At 46.2% G+C, this 19,041-nt stretch overlaps 1 protein-coding gene across 3 annotated transcripts in view; it reads right to left on the minus strand.

The window, feature by feature from the left end:
- LOC124616008 (hemicentin-2-like) overlaps positions 1 to 19,041 on the minus strand; it is a 1,911,634-nt gene that overhangs the window by 1,264,259 nt on the left and 628,334 nt on the right. The gene's annotated exons all lie outside the window — the stretch shown is intronic.

The following is a 19,041-nucleotide window of genomic DNA, read 5'->3' on the forward strand; positions in this document are numbered from 1 at the left end:
TCCTTTCACAGTATCCGAATGCTTTGATATCAACGAAGACTTTAATACCCTGCTTCCTGACGCTGGACGTCTGTATATTTCACCATACATCTTCATGTAAATCGTAGAGGGAGGCCTTCTGAATCTGCTTACTGTAGTCCAGCATCATTCTGATGCAACAATTTTAGACCGTTCATTTGAGTCAAGCGATGGTCGAAAATGTTCACTTTGCAATGATCCGCACGCTGAGAGGAAGTTTGGCCTGTAATCAAACTGCCTATTGGCTTCTGTCTCGATCCATCAACACCAGGATCAACGAGCATAAGCGACATTTTAGGTTGGGGCAGGTGGAGAAATCGGCCGTGGCAGAGCACGCACTCAATGAGACCGACCACGTAATAAAATTCGCCGACACGGAAGTTCTGGCTGTAGAGAAGCACTATCACACGCGCTTGTTCAGAGAAGCTGTAGAAATACAAAAACACGAGAAAAGTTTCAACAAGAAAGAGGAAAGCCTTAAGGTAAACGGATCCTGGCTTCCCGTACTTTAGCGAACGACCGTCGCAGGTAGCAAGAGGAGAACCGCACCGGAAATGACCGCGGAGAAGCCCTCGGACGTTGGCGCGCCAGGTACGTATAGTCTGCGCCCGCGAGCTCGGCTCCAGTTCACCACCGGCAATGGAGGGTGAAGCTTTGACAATGCCAGCCACTTTTGCTGGCGAAACGTCAGAAAAATCATTAGATGAACGTCGGCCGAAGAACCCGAGACAGAATCCAATAGGCAGTTTGTCAACAAGTGGCCACGAAAGCCTTAACAATTTTGTATTGGCCTGTAATGTTGAGTGAGATGTTTAACTGTGACTAGATACTTTTTATCCGTAATATCTGATGATGCAGCAAAACAAAACGCCTTGCAGGGAGTGTAATGAAACAATAATTTAGCGACCAGTACAAGAGTATATTGTTGAATAATTTGTAACCTCACTCTTCCTCCCTTTACCAAAATCTTTAACACGGCTATTAACAGCAACTGCGAGTAAGCTTCGATTAATAACATAAACAGCCCATTAGCTGCTAAAAGTTTATTTATTTAAATTTTGCCTTGGTTTCCATACTACGCCTACTATGAGCATCTTCTTAAGAAATACGTGACACTGCCTAAAAATTAAAATAATTTCTAACTCCAGTTATGGTGAAAAATAATTAAAATTCTTAGGTGTAAAATAAACCTCTACTTACTTGATCAGGTTACCTTCCATTCAGAAGGCTGTTGCAAGCAGCGACTGTTATATTGACTTGTAAATAATAGATTTCAGCTATCAGTCGTCCTTTTTAAATTTTATTGGCAGATCTAGATTTCAGCTGGAAACTAGCCATTCTCAATGCGCTATCATTTTTGATCAGTGCATGTAATGGCTGTTGGTCAGGCTTCATCCACAGTTCATTGAATACTACTCATGATGTATGTAATGCATGTAATGGCTGTTGGTCAGGCTTCATCCACAGTTCATTGAATACTACTCATGATTACATGCACTGATCAAGTATGATAGTGCATTGAGAATGGCTAGTTTCCAGCTGAAATCTAGATCTGCCAATAAAATTTAAAAAGGACGACTGATAGCTGAAATATATTATTTACAACTCTACTTACTTTTTTTCAATCATGAATAAATGGAACCTGTAATACGTTACTTGGTGAAGTCTATGTAGCTCGGTAGAGGGCAGATGACTTGATCTTGGGAAAACCACTTATATTAATGTCAAAAATCTCGAGCATAATACTGATACATCAGTCATGTAAAGGCACATAGTCAGAACGCATCTAGGAAGCATGATAGGATATTTCGAACCTTTGTTATTTGAATTAGCATAACATATACAAAGACACATTTGCTTACTTTCAAAGAGTTTCGAGGACCTTATCCTATTTAATAAAATTCTGTGCTTCTGTACACCATTTCATTAGTTGACCTTAACACAATTAATAAAATCTTGAGTTTTCGTACATGAATGTATCATCAACGCAGTCGCAAACTTCATTGTCTTTCTTATGTCCTCAAATGGATGAAACGGCTGCGAGTGTAATATTTAGCTGTTGTTTCAGCGGTTTTCGGCGACCACTCACCCATCGTGCAAGGAGGTGCCAGTGTCACGCTCGGCTTACTCAAAAATCTAAATACCTTAATTATATTCATAATTGCAAATACGGACAACCATCAGCTATATAATGGAATGACGAAATGGAAATTTTTGCCGGACCGGGACTCGAGCCCGCATTTCCTGCTTTTCGCGAGCGGTTGCCTTACCGTTCGGTTATGCTAGCACGACTCGCCGCCGCCTGCAAACTGTAGTCGTGCATCCATTACGTACGAGGGGCGGACGTAAAGTTTCTATCCCTTGATAGTTCCCACAACGTCTCGCACAAACGACACCACCCACTTCTATGGCGACCCTATATGGGTATGCAAGTCAAATCTCGCGGCTCCAGCTTCGTTAGTTTTGCCGCTAGGATTGAATATCTTCATCTAAAGGGGGTGACGTCCAAGGAAATTTCGGAGAACATGCGGAATACACTTAAGGAAAGTGCTCCATCTTATGCAACAGTGAAAAACTGGGTGTCCGATTTCAAACATGCAAAGAACGACTGTGGAAGATGCGCCAAGGAACGGAAGGCCTGTCACCGTTGCCACTGATGAAACACTGACTGCAATTCACGATGCCATTTTGCAGGATCATCGAACAACGTTGCAGCACATTGGAACCACATTTGGAATCTCCCATGGGCGTGCTCAAGATATTGTTGTGGATATTTTGGGAATGTGAAAAGTTTCACCACTGTGTATTCCGAAAGATTTGAACGCAGATCAGTGACGGGAGCGTGTGCAATGTTGTGGTGAAAACGTCCACCAATTTGAAGCGGATGAAGACGGCTTTCTTGAAAGGTATGTGGCAATTGACGAAACTTTGGTGATTCTGAGACAAAACAACAGTCGCAACAATGGCCACAATCGTCATCCTCTACTTCAAAAAAATTTCGGGTGCAAAAGGCAGCTGGTAAGGTGACGGCATCGGTCTTTTGGAATGCAGAAGGGATAATTATTACGGATTACTTGCCAAAGTGCTTAAATATCAATTCATCATACTATTGCATCCTCCTGCGCCGTTTGAGAGAAGAGATAAAGAAAACAAGGCGCGGGAAATTGGCGCGCGAAGTTCTTTTGCAACAGGAAAACGCACGGGCTCACAAAGCCCTCGTAACAATGGAAACTGCTTGACTGCGGTTTCGAATTGTTACGTCATCCGCCATATTCTCCAGATTTGGCTCCTTCAGAGTTTTTTCTTTTCCCAAACCTAAAAAATGACCTCAAAGGACGACGATTTGACAATGATGATGTAGTGATTAGTGCTGTGAACATTTGGTTCGACTCGAAATCGAGGTTATTTTTTGAGTGGCTTGCAGAAGTTATCTGAGCGTGCCCACAAGTGTATATTACTGTACATGGGTGCTATATTGAAAAAGAAATTGGTATTATGAAATTTCTGTTCAAAAAATGATCAAATGTGTGTGAAATGTTGTGGGACTTGACTGTTAAGGTCATCAGTCCCTAAGCTTACACACTACTTAACCTAAATTAACCTAAGGACAAACACACACACACACACACACACACACACACACACACACACACACACCCATGCCCGAGGAAGGACTCGAACCTCCGCCGTAACCAACAGCACAGTCGAAATTTCTGTCATTCTTTATTTGTTAGGCTAGAAACTTTTCGACCCCCTTATACCCCCGTACAGAAGACACATTTTACTTGAATGTCGTTTGCTCGGTATCGGCGGCTTTCAAGTAATCGCCTTTACGGGAGTATACATAATGGATGTACAAGTGCAGGTTATAGACACATGGTTGACGACATATTGAAGTTTGGGTCTAGGTTGCGATAAGACATGCATGCGTGTCCGAAGGAACATTACATCGTAACTCGAATTAACACAGGCGCTGCAGTATCGTATGGAGAAACGAAATGTGCTGCTGGACACGTCCATGTCAACTTGACGTCACTTCCGATTCTATTATCCGAGTCACGCAGGCTTTAAGATCGACGTGTCTGGCGTTCCGCCTAAGACGGTGGTATCCGCCACGGGTTGACATTGCGGAGACTGCTCGCCTGTGCTAGCGGCCGGGCTCCTCGGGGCCTGCCCCGCGCAGCTGTTGCTTTTGGCTTCGTCATCCCCTAAAAGCGAAGGTATCAGATAGAGGCTGGCCGCCGGGCAAAAGTCGCCGGAACAAAGCGCCGCTGCGCGTAATGGGACAACGAGGCGCCCCGCCCCCATCCCCACAGCGCTGACCCGGCAAACAAAGGATGGCTGCCTGGCGAGGGGTGGGGCCCGGGTCCTGTGTGGGGGGGGGGGGGGGGGGGAGGGGAGGGCTGACGAGGGGAGGGCAGCGGAGACTCGGCTGTTTGCCTTGCGACGGCGGAGCGCCGGCGACTGTTGTGACGCCGGATTATTCGCGAAAACACACAAAGACGGCGGGCGCCTTGATACGGCACGCCAATCTGCTTAAGGAGCTGCTTATACCGCGGATCACACGCGCCTCTCGCCTCGGCTAAGCCGCCCCGCCGCTGACGCGCCTTTCGACACCGGGCGCTACATAATAAAGTAGCTTACCGCCTGTGAGTGGAGAATATCAAGGAGTCGCTCGCGTAATGACTGGCGACAAAGTAGCCGCGCGTATATCCGGCGAACAATACTGCTGCTCGGCGGCTTAAAGCGCGCAGCAGCCCTTATCCGCTCTCGATTTAGACTGCAGTACTGCGTGGTTCGCTGTGAAGTTAGCTGAAATGGAGTTGCAGACTGAAGTTAAAGGATAACAGAGTAGGAAGACGACAAATTTCCAAAGAGATAGAGCCGCAGAAAGACGACGTCGTGGCTACAGAGAGACAAATAGACCAATTATATACTCTGCAATACCATCCACAGCCACGCAATATTTTAAAAATAACATCATCTTCCGTCTGAAATATTAATAAATGTCTTTATTTGCAATCGTGATTTCGGCCTGTCATTACGTTTTCAAGAGACAACTCACAATAATGTGGGTCAGTGCGCAACCGTAGGTTTTACGATGGCACTGTCCTCGTGTCTACGGCGTATCGAATATACATTGAAGCGCCAAAGAAACTGGTACAGGCGTGCATATTCAAATACAGAGACACGTAAACAGGCAGAATACGGCGCTGCGGTCGGCAACACCTATACAAGACAACAAACGTCTGGCGCAGTTGTTGGATCGGTTACTCCTGCTACAATGGCAGATTATCAAGTTCTAAGCGAGTTTTAACGTGGTGTAACAGTCGGCACACGAGCGATGGGGCACAACATCCTCGAGGCAGCGATGAAGTGGATATTTTCCCGTACGACCATTTCAGAAGTGTACCGTGAATATCATGACTCCGGTAAAACATCAAAACTCCGACATCGCTGCGACCGGAAAAGGATCCTGCAAGGGACCAACGACGATTGAAGAGAATCAATTAATGTGACAGAAGCGCAACCCTTCCGCAAATTGATGCAGATTTCAATGCTGGGCCATCAACAAAAGTCAGTTTGCGAACCACTCAGCGAAACATAATCGATATGGGCTTTCGGAGCCGAAGGCTCACACGTGTATCCTTGATGACTGCACGACATAGAGCTTTACGCCTCGCCTGGGCCCGTAAACACCGACATTGGATTGTTGATGACTGGAAACATGTTGCCTGGTCGGAACGAGTCTCAAATTGTATCGAGCAGATGCACGTGAACGGGTATGGTGACAACCTCACGAATCCATGAACCTTGCATATCAGCAGGAGACTGATCAAGCTGGTGGAGGCTCTTTAATGGTGTAGGGTGTGTGCTGTTCAAGTGATATGGGGCCCCTGATGTATCTAGATACTACTCTGACAGGTGACACGAATGCAAGCATCACTGTCTGATCACCTCATCGATTCATGTCCATTGCGCCTTCCGATGGCCTTGGGCAATTCCAGCAGATCAATGCGACACCCAACACGGCCAGAAATGCTACGGTGTGGCTCCAGGAACACCCTTCTGAGTTTAAACACTTCCGATGGTCACCGAGCCCCCAGCCACGAACATTATTGAGGATATCTGGGATGCCTTGCAACGTGCTGTTCAGAAAAGATCCCCAACCACTCGTACCCTTATAGATTTATGGACAGCCCTGCAGGATTCATGGTGTCAGTTCCCTCCAGCACTACTTCAGACGTTAGTCGAGTCCATGTCACGTCGTGAAGCAGCACTTCTGCGTGTGACGTTCGTTGGTACCAAACAACCACGATAGACTCTCTTGGGACATTCTCTAAGTATGCGATAAAAGGTTTGCCAGGCTGCTCCACCATCTCAATATAGTGATTGAGACTTACCCTATCTATGAAAAGAATCCATGCATTTGCCACGATTGGTGCTTATTCTGTTACACATGGTCCATTTTCTGTGCGACTGGTCAGAGGCGAGAGCTTTCTTTGTTATAAAGGGCAAGCTCTGGCAATGTGGAGTGCTACGTCGGCCTGCCTCCACTTGATTCACTTTGAGTAACGTTAAAGAGCTAACAACACTGGTTGATAGACAATCTTAAGATCTCCTTGCGAAATGTCATGATAGCACATGAAGTTTGGAGTCAAGCGAGGTCGACAGGAGGACAGTATCTTAAAGGGAACAATGCACCGACGCATTTAATCGTGAGCTGCCACTTGAGAAAGACACCATTGGTTGAAATCGCGGGCATGAATAAAGACATTAAATAACATACCAGACCGAAAATGGCATTTCAAATTGAACACTGTATAAGGTGGCTATAATTTCGCACCTTACAAGCACTCATCTACATACTTTGCCGTGATCTACAATCGCAATTAGGTATCATTTGATAGGTTGTATATCATATATATGAATATTAAAGGAGACAGACATTGTCACGTATTCCTTGTAAATAGTAGTTAACGCTTATTGCATGAAAGGTGACGGAGTGTCTTTATTATCAAAACGGCGTAATGAATGATTGCCTGTACTAGTAGAGGTCGGAACGCCAGTGAAAATGAAACGGCAGGCGTAACTCAAGCCCTGGGTGGAAAAGCCCGCACAGGTGTGTTGGGCCTGCCTCACACAGGAAGTGCGAAGACGGACGGTCTGGGTACCTGAGCGCGGAAGAAGAATACAGCGGTGGCCGTCCGGTGTTGTAGTGGGACCACAAGAATAACCGGTTAATACTTCGGAAACTCTGAATATCTTGGATGCAGCAGAGAGGAACGAGGAATCGTTACCTCGGAAAACGCAGGTTGGGTTATTTCCGAGGATTTTTACTCTGAGTAGGGTACCGTTGTATGAGTATAGGTATTTCCTCACAAACTTTCCGCACTGGACGACAAAAGACTAAAATGTGGTTGGTAGGCGTTTGGAAGAATCTGTAGAGAGGGAGAATATTCCGTGGTTTCGAGAATGATTCGCCTTCTAAGTTACGAGGGATGGGAGCCGAGATTCGCTGGGAAGCCAGCGGTGGAGAGAAGAGGTCTTCCGTTTTGGGCACCCGGGTTTGACAGACGTTCCGTATCTGCTTGGTTGGCACAGACAGATTTGTTGTCTTTGCTCTCAGGAGATTTTATAGTTAGAACGGTTAGGCACTGTGCTGTCGCGAACTTATACGATCCTGGACTTCGCCTCCGTGTTGGGAGCTATCGTTGAGTATGCAGCGTGCAGTGATTGAGAGCACTACTTCTGCCTATACTCACGTTGACACGTTATCTGAACTCCGTCCTTGTGGCTGGGATTCGCGTTTCTCGTCTGTAGAACACAGAGAGGAGAATACAGTATTAGATTATGCTAGTCAGAGGACCGTCTTGTGCCGTCCTAGAGTTTGAATGTTTTTTGATATATATATTTGGTGGCTGGAGTTCTTCCGTCGTTCTAGTCCTCCCTCGGGCATTGGTGTTTATGTTTGTCCTTAGGATAATTTAGGTTAAGTAGTGTGTAAGCTTAGGGACTGATGACCTTTGCAGTTAAGTCCCATAAGATTTCACACACACTTGAACATTTTTTTTTCTTCCGTCGTTGCAGACATTTACGAGAACCATCACTCCGACAAAAAAACGGCTCTGAGCACTATGCGACTTAACTTCAGAGGTCATCAGTCGCCTAGAACTAAGAACTAATTAAACCTAACTAACCTAAGGACATCACACACATCCATGCCCGAGGCAAGATTCGAACCTGCGACCGTAGCGGTCGCTCGGTTCCAGACTGTAGCGCCTAGAACCGCACGGCCACTCCGGCCGGCTAATCACTCCGACACATCGGACGCAGCACATACGCTGATATTGCTAATTGCTTAAGGGTTATATAGCTAAACAGCTGTAATCACGTAAATTTTATTTCCACTGAGGTTGCACACCACTGTAGATGATCTCTGAAAGTAGTGTCTTCTAGTGTTTGATACGTAGATGATGTCAGTGGTCTCGCGTTATTTGTATTAGTTCGCGCAGCCATAAAAAAGGGCAAATATGGGCAACTGATCTATCGTTTTAGTTAGACAATTTATTTGTATCTCTTTATGCCCATTGGACATTGACACATAAACATTTGTAATATAAAGGGTTTCTAATCTACAATAAATGTATAGCCAGAAGCAGAATTTATCATTTGGTAGTTACTTGTTCCCTTAATCATTCATTTATGTTTATGTTGTAATTTATATGTTAAAGACCAAGAAGGAGGTAGGAGGTAATATCCACTAAGAGAACCTAAGATCTGATTCGGAGGGGGGGGGGAGTCAAACAGGGCCAGATGTTCATTTTCGCGTTCAGTATTTCCGTTGCTCACATTCATTTTACACACGCCTGGAGTAGCATCTGCTATGCTTTATGTCGTCAAAACAAAATTTTGTGGTATTGTATATTGTTAGAATGTGTCACGGAATGACGAGCAAAAGACATCCAACTGCTAATGTCCAGCGATTATGACCAGAAATCAAATGTAACTTCATTACAAAAGAACAGCAATTGATACAAACCATCGCAGTGACCGAGTGCATATACGGCTCTGCAAAACTTCAGGGCGAGATAGATGAAGTAAAATGAAATACGAGTATTAACAGCTCTGTTAAAACGAATCAAAGTGCAGTAGCATGTTGGAAGAGGTCTCCCAGTTAGACGTCACATGGCGTTAGCCGGGCCAGCGATACGCCCTGCAACGAACTTATGACGATGCACTGTTCGGCTTGTCCGCCACACTTCACGGGAAATCAACATTTAATTGCAAAGGTAGCTACTAAAAGTCTCAACTTTATCGAGTGCTATCAAGAATTGATGCATTCAAACATCAGATGAACTTGTTAAACTCTTTCGAAATAGTTAATCGCTCCCCGCCGGAGTCCCCTACTGGCGCTTCTAACCCTGCAGTGTCACGTGCTATGACGTACGCTTTCTCGTGGGCCTCGCGTCAGGACAGCGTGACTACAGTGCCAAATGTGGGTGGCCCCGCTGTGGTGGTGTTCCTCAGTACAGCATGGTCTTGGTACATTTAGATGTCTTCACACGGTGGAGAGTCATCGTGAAACCCGCAGAACTAATATAGCCCATCAATTTGGCACTGCCCACAGCGTTGCTTCACGTGCACAGAGAGCGTTCCGAACCACAGGCACTGCTGCCAGAAGGAGAGGAGGTGGCCAACCACGGTCAACTACCGCAGGGATGACCGCTAAATTGTGGAGCGGGCAAGAAGGGACCCACATGAAACAGCAGGTCTAATAGCACGTTGGAATCACATTTCAAAAAACTGAAAGGCACGAAATCTCGCGTTCCACAGAGACATATGCGACTGCGTGGGTATCGCAACTTTTCCTGACGACTAGTACGTTGTGTTCCATTGACACTCGCTCACCGGCGGCCGAGTTCGCGGTGAGGTTAGGAACGTAGGGACCGGATCAACGAAGAGTATCATCACTATTAGTAAGTGTTATAGATTAGTTCTAGTGACACCCTGTCGAGAAAGAGTAGTTAGAATAACTAGAGTACGAACTGCCACCGTAATAAGAAATAACTTTCCTGTTAACGTCGGTCTTTGGCCTGAATTGATGGTAACATTCAGTTACAACATTCCTTTGTCATCGCCTGTCCTTTGGTACTAGAAGGAACAACTCATCTAGTGAAGTATGGACAGTTTTTAACTAGTGTGAGGAGTTGGTACCAAAAAATGATGTAGTGATTTACAAACATGCACTGAACTTTTTCTCCATTATGCAAATTATTATACGCTGTAGCAACAATTTACATTTTGAACGATACTCTTTTGTAAGTACGTTGTGTGTGTGTGTGTGTGTGTGTGTGTGTGTGTGTGTGTGTGTGTAAACGCGCTCATACGCACGTTATAGGTCTTCCGTTACCAAGCTGTTGCTGTATATGAACTTGACTGCTAACGAGGACAACAAAAAGCAATATATTACTGTGAGAAACTGTGCTCTCAACACTCATAAATAATTTTCGGAGGTTGCAAGAAATTTGAGTTGCTGACCGTAGATCAATATCTGAATATGTTTTGCAGATATCTGCTCTTCAGGTAACTTACTCCTTATTTGTATCTATTTCTGCTCTGGCTGAATTCCTCAACTATGTACACTTATCGTGTCACACCCCGTAACCAGTCACGCCTCTGTCGTCCACTTTACTTATGTTCAAAGAGAACCGACTTACACCTGCAGATACAAACACTGAACATCGAAAGTTTAGAACCGTCTGCTTAATAGCATGGTGATCCACCTTTGTAACGCAATACAGCAGTGGCTCAGCATGGCATGGATTCTAGACGCCCTTGGTACTTTACGGACGTATCCGGTACTATATGTCTGCGGAAAGATCACACAATTATTTTCCATCGGGTTCAATTCACATGAACTGAGTGACCATGACACCCACGTGAGTCCACCGTAAAACTCTTCAAACAACTGTAGCTAGAATCTTGCTTCGTGACTCTGACTGTTATCTTGCTAGATGTTTCAATCGCCGCCGGGGAATATATCAGACAAGAAGTGAAGCAGGTGGTCCACAATTAAGTTCACGTACGGCACAGCTGTCACGGTACCTTCAATTGCTACCCCACATCCCATGGAAGTTCAGGAGAATGTCCCCATTTAGTAGTGTTGTTCTCACCAGTCCCAGTTCGAGGTGCGGTGCATGATTCATGCATCCGTTCACCTGGATGACGTCGTGCCGACACCCAAGCATCGACCTGTTACAACAACAAAATCCTCTGGATTCAAATATTCGCTGGTAGTACTGTACAGGTGTTCGCAGTAGCGTTGACAGTGAACGGTGCCTACACTTTCGGATGCCGTACCCGTTGTCTGGAAAAGATTGTCCGTCAGAGCAAAGCTGCAAGGTCTGTACAGCCATCACTACATTGTCGCTGCAAAATGGTTGCGTTTACGGACGAGTACTTGTTCATTCTATGCAAAGCGAGTACTTCTCTTATTCAATAGCAGATAATCTTTTTGTTTTCTCTGTTCATGTTGTAAAGCTTGTCACTGAGTCTCCGCTTGTGGGCGCAATTTGTGTTGTGTATGTTGGTTGGTTGGTTGATTTGGGTGGGATATCATCGGTCCTGTGTGTATGTGTGTGTGTGTGTGTGTGTGTGTGTGTGTGTGTGTGTGTGTGTGTCGGGAGGGGGGGGGGGGAGGGGGAAGAGGATGGTAACTGATTTAATGATGCGTATAATGTAGACTCAAAAAGTTTATACAGGTGTTGAAGTGTGAAATAAAATATGATTTCAAGCTTATGCACTGTAAGAATAAACCCCCTGAAGTAGCCGTGGATGAATTCTGATGCTGCAGAGCTATCTTTCACTTAAGTAATCACCTTCTGTAAATGAACAATTCGCGTTTCCCTATTTGGCGCTTTATGAAAAAAAAAGGTTCAAATGGCTCTGAGCACTATGGGACTGAACTTCTGAGGTCATCAGTCCCCTAGAACTTAGAACTACTTAAACCTAACTAACAAAAGGACATCACATACATCCATGCCCGAGGCAGGATTCGAACCTCCGACCGTAGCGGTCGCACTGTTTCAGACTGCAGCGCCTAGAACCGCTCGGCCACCCCGGCCGGCTTATGAGACTTATCATCTGAGGTCATCAGCCCTCTAGACTTAGAACTACGTAAACCTACTGACCTAAGGACATCACATACACTCCTGGAAATTGAAATAAGAACACCGTGAATTCATTGTCCCAGGAAGGGGAAACTTTATTGACACATTCCTGGGGTCAGATACATCACATGATCACACTGACAGAACCACAGGCACATAGACACAGGCAACAGAGCATGCACAATGTCGGCACTAGTACAGTGTATATCCACCTTTCGCAGCAATGCAGGCTGCTATTCTCCCATGGAGACGATCGTAGAGATGCTGGATGTAGTCCTGTGGAACGGCTTGCCATGCCATTTCCACCTGGCGCCTCAGTTGGACCAGCGTTCGTGCTGGACGTGCAGACCGCGTGAGACGACGCTTCATCCAGTCCCAAACATGCTCAGTGGGGGACAGATCCGGAGATCTTGCTGGCCAAGGTAGTTGACTTACACCTTCTAGAGCACGTTGGGTGGCACGGGATACATGCGGACGTGCATTGTCCTGTTGGAATAGCAAGTTCCCTTGCCGGTCTAGGAATGGTAGAACGATGGGTTCGATGACGGTTTGGATGTACCGTGCACTATTCAGTGTCCCCTCGACGATCACCAGTGGTGTACGGCCAGTGTAGGAGATCGCTCCCCACACCATGATGCCGGGTGTTGGCCCTGTGTGCCTCGGTCGTATGCAGTCCTGATTGTGGCGCTCATCTGCACGGCGCCAAACACGCATACGACCATCATTGGCACCAAGGCAGAAGCGACTCTCATCGCTGAAGACGACACGTCTCCATTCGTCCCTCCATTCACGCCTGTCGCGACACCACTGGAGGCGGGCTGCACGATGTTGGGGCGTGAGCGGAAGACGGCCTAACGGTGTGCGGGACCGTAGCCCAGCTTCATGGAGACGGTTGCGAATGGTCCTCGCCGATACCCCAGGAGCAACAGTGTCCCTAATTTGCTGGGAAGTGGCGGTGCGGTCCCCTACGGCACTGCGTAGGATCCTACGGTCTTGGCGTGCATCCGTGCGTCGCTGCGGTCCGGTCCCAGGTCGACGGGCACGTGCACCTTCCGCCGACCACTGGCGACAACATCGATGTACTGTGGAGACCTCACGCCCCACGTGTTGAGCAATTCGGCGGTACGTCCACCCGGCCTCCCGCATGCCCACTATACGCCCTCGCTCAAAGTCCGTCAACTGCACATACGGTTCACGTCCACGCTGTCGCGGCATGCTACCAGTGTTAAAGACTGCGATGGAGCTCCGTATGCCACGGCAAACTGGCTGACACTGACGGCGGCGGTGCACAAATGCTGCGCAGCTAGCGCCATTCGACGGCCAACACCGCGGTTCCTGGCGTGTCCGCTGTGCCGTGCGTGTGATCATTGCTTGTACAGCCCTCTCGCAGTGTCCGGAGCAAGTATGGTGAGTCTGACACACCGGTGTCAATGTGTTCTTTTTTCCATTTCCAGGAGTGTACATCCGTGCCAGAGGCAGAATTCGAACCGCGACCGTAGCAGCCGCGTGGTTCCGGACTGAAGCGAATAGAACCGCTCGGCCACCGAGGCCGACGGCGCGTTTTGAGGTAGTCTGGTGCTTACAGTACTTGAGTAAATATTGACTTGTTACACGACTGAAATTGATGTGCGTCAGACTTGTGAACAGGGGTCTCGGTCTAATTGCTATTATGTATTTCAAGTTCTGTTGCCAAATATTGATTTTATCTGAAGATTGTTTTGAAACGTGATCTGAAGTCAATTTATCATTATACAGAGTTCGCCAGAAAAATGTATACACTCTTCGTCAGGCTCTATCGAGATATCGATATTATTCGATTTGAGTTACGAGTGTGTTTTAGTATGGTCTTTAGCCCATCAGATGGTAGTACTTTCATCTCGGTACCGAGAAAACAAGATGCCTGGAGCACGCTTGACATTCGAGCAACGAATATGTATTGTGAAGTAATTTTTCAAGTTTGATAATGCCGTTGAAGTACAACGTCAGTGGAGGCGGGAGTTTGAAACAGAACCACCAACCCGCCCAACAATTAAACGCATCATTGACAAGTTTGAATTGCATGAACGATTTGTGATATTCACAAAGGAAGATCAAGAAGAAAGCGTACAGCTGCAAGTCCTGCTTCGTCGGCTGTCGTGTTGGAAGCGTTTGTTAACTCTCCACAGAAGTCTGCTATGCAGTGTGCACGTGAAGTGGGGGTTATCAGTACAAGTGTGCGAAGAATTCTGAAAGCTGCAAATCGGAAAGTTTGCATTCTACGATTACTGCATGCGATTAATGACGACGGTGCTGATCGCCGAATGCGATTTTGCGAATGGTATCAGCAAACGGTAACTGATGATGAACAATTTGTGACGAAGGTAGTGTGGAGTGACGAGGCACAATTAAAATTTAATAGAACCGTGAATTGGCATTACAGTGTGTACTGGGCACCGGAAAATCAGCATGTTTATGTAGATAAAGCGGTCAATCTAGCAGGGGTTTATGTGTGGTGTGGACTATCATCTAGGGGCTTAGTACCACTCTTTTTCTTTGATACTATTGTCACTGGAGATGTGCACCTCGGAGTGTTACAGACATCAATTTTCCCAGGATTACGTGCGCTTTATGGAGCTGATGAAGACGTCTTCTACCAACAGCATGGGTGCCAACCACTACCAACTAGGCGTACGAGCTTTCCTGGATGACAATTTTCCGGGGCATTGGATTGGACGAAGAGCGCCCATTGAAATCCCTCCACAGTCGCTAGATCTAACACCTATGAACTTTTAGTTGTGGGGAACTGTGAAAGAACGTCTATCGACATAAGCCGCGCAAGCTGAAGGAACTTCGCCAGGAGATTACAGCGACATTGACAGTGATCTCCACTGTAACATTGAATGACGTAGTTGCGGCAATCGCTCGTCTTTCTATTATGTGTATAGACGCCAACGGTGAACGTTTCGAACGTTTAAAGTAACCATGCGCTGAACTGAAGGTCATAAAACATGTGTGATCAGTTATTAAATGTAAAATAAACTCATAAGTATTACTTTTCGTTCTTTAAAATGTACATACATTTTTTAGGCGGACTCTGTAAATTTTGTTTCAGTGTTTACTACATATTTTTTAAGATAGGATTGGGGATTCAGATTTAAATGTCAAGTAGCTACCTTGTTTCAGCTGAAACATTTAGTTAATGTAGATGTAATTGCCTTGAGCTTAAATTAGACATCATTGAATAACCGCTATTTGCCATCAATATTGGATCAGAGTTAATATTTAAACAAGGGTACTGTAATGGTTACCTTCTTTTTAAAAAATGGAGTTGGGTAACACGTTTTTTTGTAAATCTTGAGTGGGAATTTCTTGTTAGTAAATTACGAGGGCAGTTCAATAAGTAATGCAACATATTTTTTTTCTCGGCCAATTTTGGTTGAAAAAACCGGAAATTTCTTGTGGAATATTTTCAAACATTCCCGCTTCGTCTCGTATAGTTTCATTGACTTCCGACAGGTGGCAGCGCTGTACGGAGCTGTTAAAATGGCGTCTGTAACGGATGTGCGTTGCAAACAACGGGCAGTGATCGAGTTTCTTTTGGCGGAAAACCAGGGCATCTCAGATATTCATAGGCGCTTGCAGAATGTCTACGGTGATCTGGCAGTGGGCAAAAGCACGGTGAGTCGTTGGGCAAAGCGTGTGCCATCATCGCCGCAAGGTCAAGCAAGACTGTCTGATCTCCCGCGTGCGGGCCGGCCGTGCACAGCTGTGACTCCTGCAATGGCGGAGCGTGCGAACACACTCGTTCGAGATGATCGACGGATCACCATCAAACAACTCAGTGCTCAACTTGACATCTCTGTTGGTAGTGCTGTCACAATTGTTCACCAGTTGGGATATTCAAAGGTTTGTTCCCGCTGGGTCCCTCGTTGTCTAACCGAACACCATAAAGAGCAAAGGAGAACCATCTGTGCGGAATAGCTTGCTCGTCATGTGGCTGAGGGTGACAATTTCTTGTCAAAGATTGTTACAGGCGATGAAACATGGGTTCATCACTTCGAACCTGAAACAAAACGGCAATCAATGGAGTGGCGCCACACCCACTCCCCTACCAAGAAAAAGTTTAAAGCCATACCCTCAGCCGGTAAAGTCATGGTTACAGTCTTCTGGGACCCTGAAGGGGTTATTCTGTTCGATGTCCTTCCCCATGGTCAAACGATCAACTCTGAAGTGTATTGTGCTACTCTTCAGAAATTGAAGAAACGACTTCAGCGTGTTCGTAGGCACAAAAATCTGAACGAACTTCTCCTTCTTCATGACAACGCAAGACCTCACACAAGTCTTCGCACCCGAGAGGAGCTCACAAAACTTCAGTGGACTGTTCTTCCTCATGCACCCTACAGCCCCGATCTCGCACCGTCGGATTTCCATATGTTTGGCCCAATGAAGGACGCAATCCGTGGGAGACACTACGCGGATGATGAAGAAGTTATTGATGCAGTACGACGTTGGCTCCGACATCAACCAGTGGAATGGTACCGTGCAGGCATACAGGCCATCATTTCAAGGTGGCGTAAGGCCGTAGCATTGAATGGAGATTACGTTGAAAAATAGTGTTGTGTAGCTAAAAGATTGGGGAATAACCTGGTGTACTTCAATGCTGAATAAAACAACCCCTGTTTCAGAAAAAAAATGTGTTGCATTACTTATTGAACTGCCCTCGTAGTTTTAAAAACATGTCTGAATTAATGTTAGCCCAGCACTTTTCCATTTCCTACGACTCTTACCAGCCGGCCGGCGTGGCCGTGCGGTTCTAGGCGCTACAGTCTGGAACCGCGCGACCGCTCTGGCGGCGGTTCGAATCCTGCCTCGGGCATCGATGTGTGTGATGTCCTTAGTTAGGTTTAATTAGTTCTAAGTTCTAGGCGACTGATGACCTCATAATTTAAGTCGCATAGTACTCAGAGCCATTTGAACCATTTGACTCTTACCACACCAAAAGTGAAGCCCACTTTACGCCTCTCCTTATTAATCGTTTCTGTTTCGGGGCTGCCTTTACGGCAGTGTCAGTTGTATGTTAATAGTAGTACGCAGTTGTAGAGACAGGTTTATTAATGCAAAATTGGTCCACAAGCACCTCGTTTATGAGTTCACTGAACGCAATGGAACAGTCGCACCAAGACGCTATGCTGACCTGTTTCCGCAGTGGAGGAACCAAATACAGGACTTTTTTAAAGGGGGTGGAGTGATTCTATGGCCTTGTATTTTTATCTTATGTTTTGATAATAGAATATTACAGATTTTTTCTGGGTTGTGGAGGTATTTTCACAGAAACAGGAGTAAAGAGGGTAAAAATATAAGGGACAGTGAAATGCAGACGAGACAGATGGAAGAAAAATGAGTAAACCGTTGATTATTTAAAAAGTAAGCGCCATAACTGTCAACACATTCATGCTACCATGAGACAAGATGGGCAATTCATTTGCGGAAATATCTTTTTTGGTTGCGTACAGAACCACGACTACACCCGGGGATCGATCTGTCGTCCAAAACAGATCCACGGTCATGGATTTCTTTCTTCAGGGCTCCAAAAACATTTGAAGTAGGATGGGGAGAGACACGGACTGTACAGAGGATGTGTAAAGGCTTCCCAGCAAAACTTTTGCAGGGTAGTCGAAACAAAAAATAATAATTACCTTTTTCTTTCCAGAATGAGATTTTCACTCTGCAGTGGAGTGTGCGCTGATATGAAACTTCCTGGCCGATTAAAATTGTGCGTCAAACCGAGACTCGAACTCGGAATCTTTGCCTTTCGCGGGCATGTGCTCTACCGACTGAGCTACCCAATCACGACTCACGACCCGTCCTCACAGTTTTAATTTCCACAGTACCTTGTCTCCTACCTTCCAGACTTCGCAGAAGCTCTTCTGCGAACTTTGCAGAATTAGCACTCCTGGAAGAAAGGATATTGCGGAGACCTGGTTAGCCACAGCCTGGGGGATATTTCCACAATGAGATTTTCACTCTGCAGTGGAGTGTGCACTGATATGGAACTTCCTTCACGGGTCGTGAGTCGTGCTTGGGTGGCTGACTCGGTAGAGCACTTGCCCGCAAAAGGCAAAGATACCGTGTTCGAGTCTTCGTCCGGCATACAGTTTTAATCTACTAGGAAGTTTCGCCCTTTTCTTAAACTGCAAGGGCCCGCTGCTCATTTAGTTCCTGGAACACAGTGGCAAAATTATCGTACCATTGTGCGTTAATTCTGGCACCGCGTAGAGTACGTGGACACTTTTCAGTAACTGAAGCACTCCACCAGTTCCAATCTCCCAGAATGTTGACATGCTGCTTCATTCTGTTGCAGCATAATGCCCGCCCACATCTTGCCCAGTCTGTTTCGACTATACTGCGGGCGTTTTGCTCGAAAGCCCTTACACGTTACCCGTACACTCCCGATCTCTGCCCATTAGTGTTTCATAATTTTGGAGCCTTGAAGAAAGACATTGGTAACCGTCGTTTTTCTTCGGACTACGGAGTGCACGCCTGACTACAACCGCGACAAAATAATTCATTATAGTCGGTGCTGGCCGTGGTGGTCGAGCGGTTCTAGGCGCTACAGTCTGGAACCGCGCGACCGCTACGGTCGCAGGTTCGAATCCTGCCTCGGGCATGGATGTGTGTCATGTCCTTAGGTTAGTTAGGTTTAATTAGTTCTAAGTTCTAGGGGACTGATGACCTTAGAAGTTAGCCGGCCGAAGTGGCCGTGCGGTAAAAGGCGCTGCAGTCTGAAACCGCAAGACCGCTACGGTCGCAGGTTCGAATCCTGCCTCGGGAATGGATGTTTGTGATGTCCTTAGGTTAGTTAGGTTTAACT

The sequence above is a fragment of the Schistocerca americana genome, chromosome 5, assembly GCF_021461395.2.
Source record: "Schistocerca americana isolate TAMUIC-IGC-003095 chromosome 5, iqSchAmer2.1, whole genome shotgun sequence".
NCBI classification, from domain to species: Eukaryota; Metazoa; Arthropoda; class Insecta; order Orthoptera; family Acrididae; genus Schistocerca; species Schistocerca americana.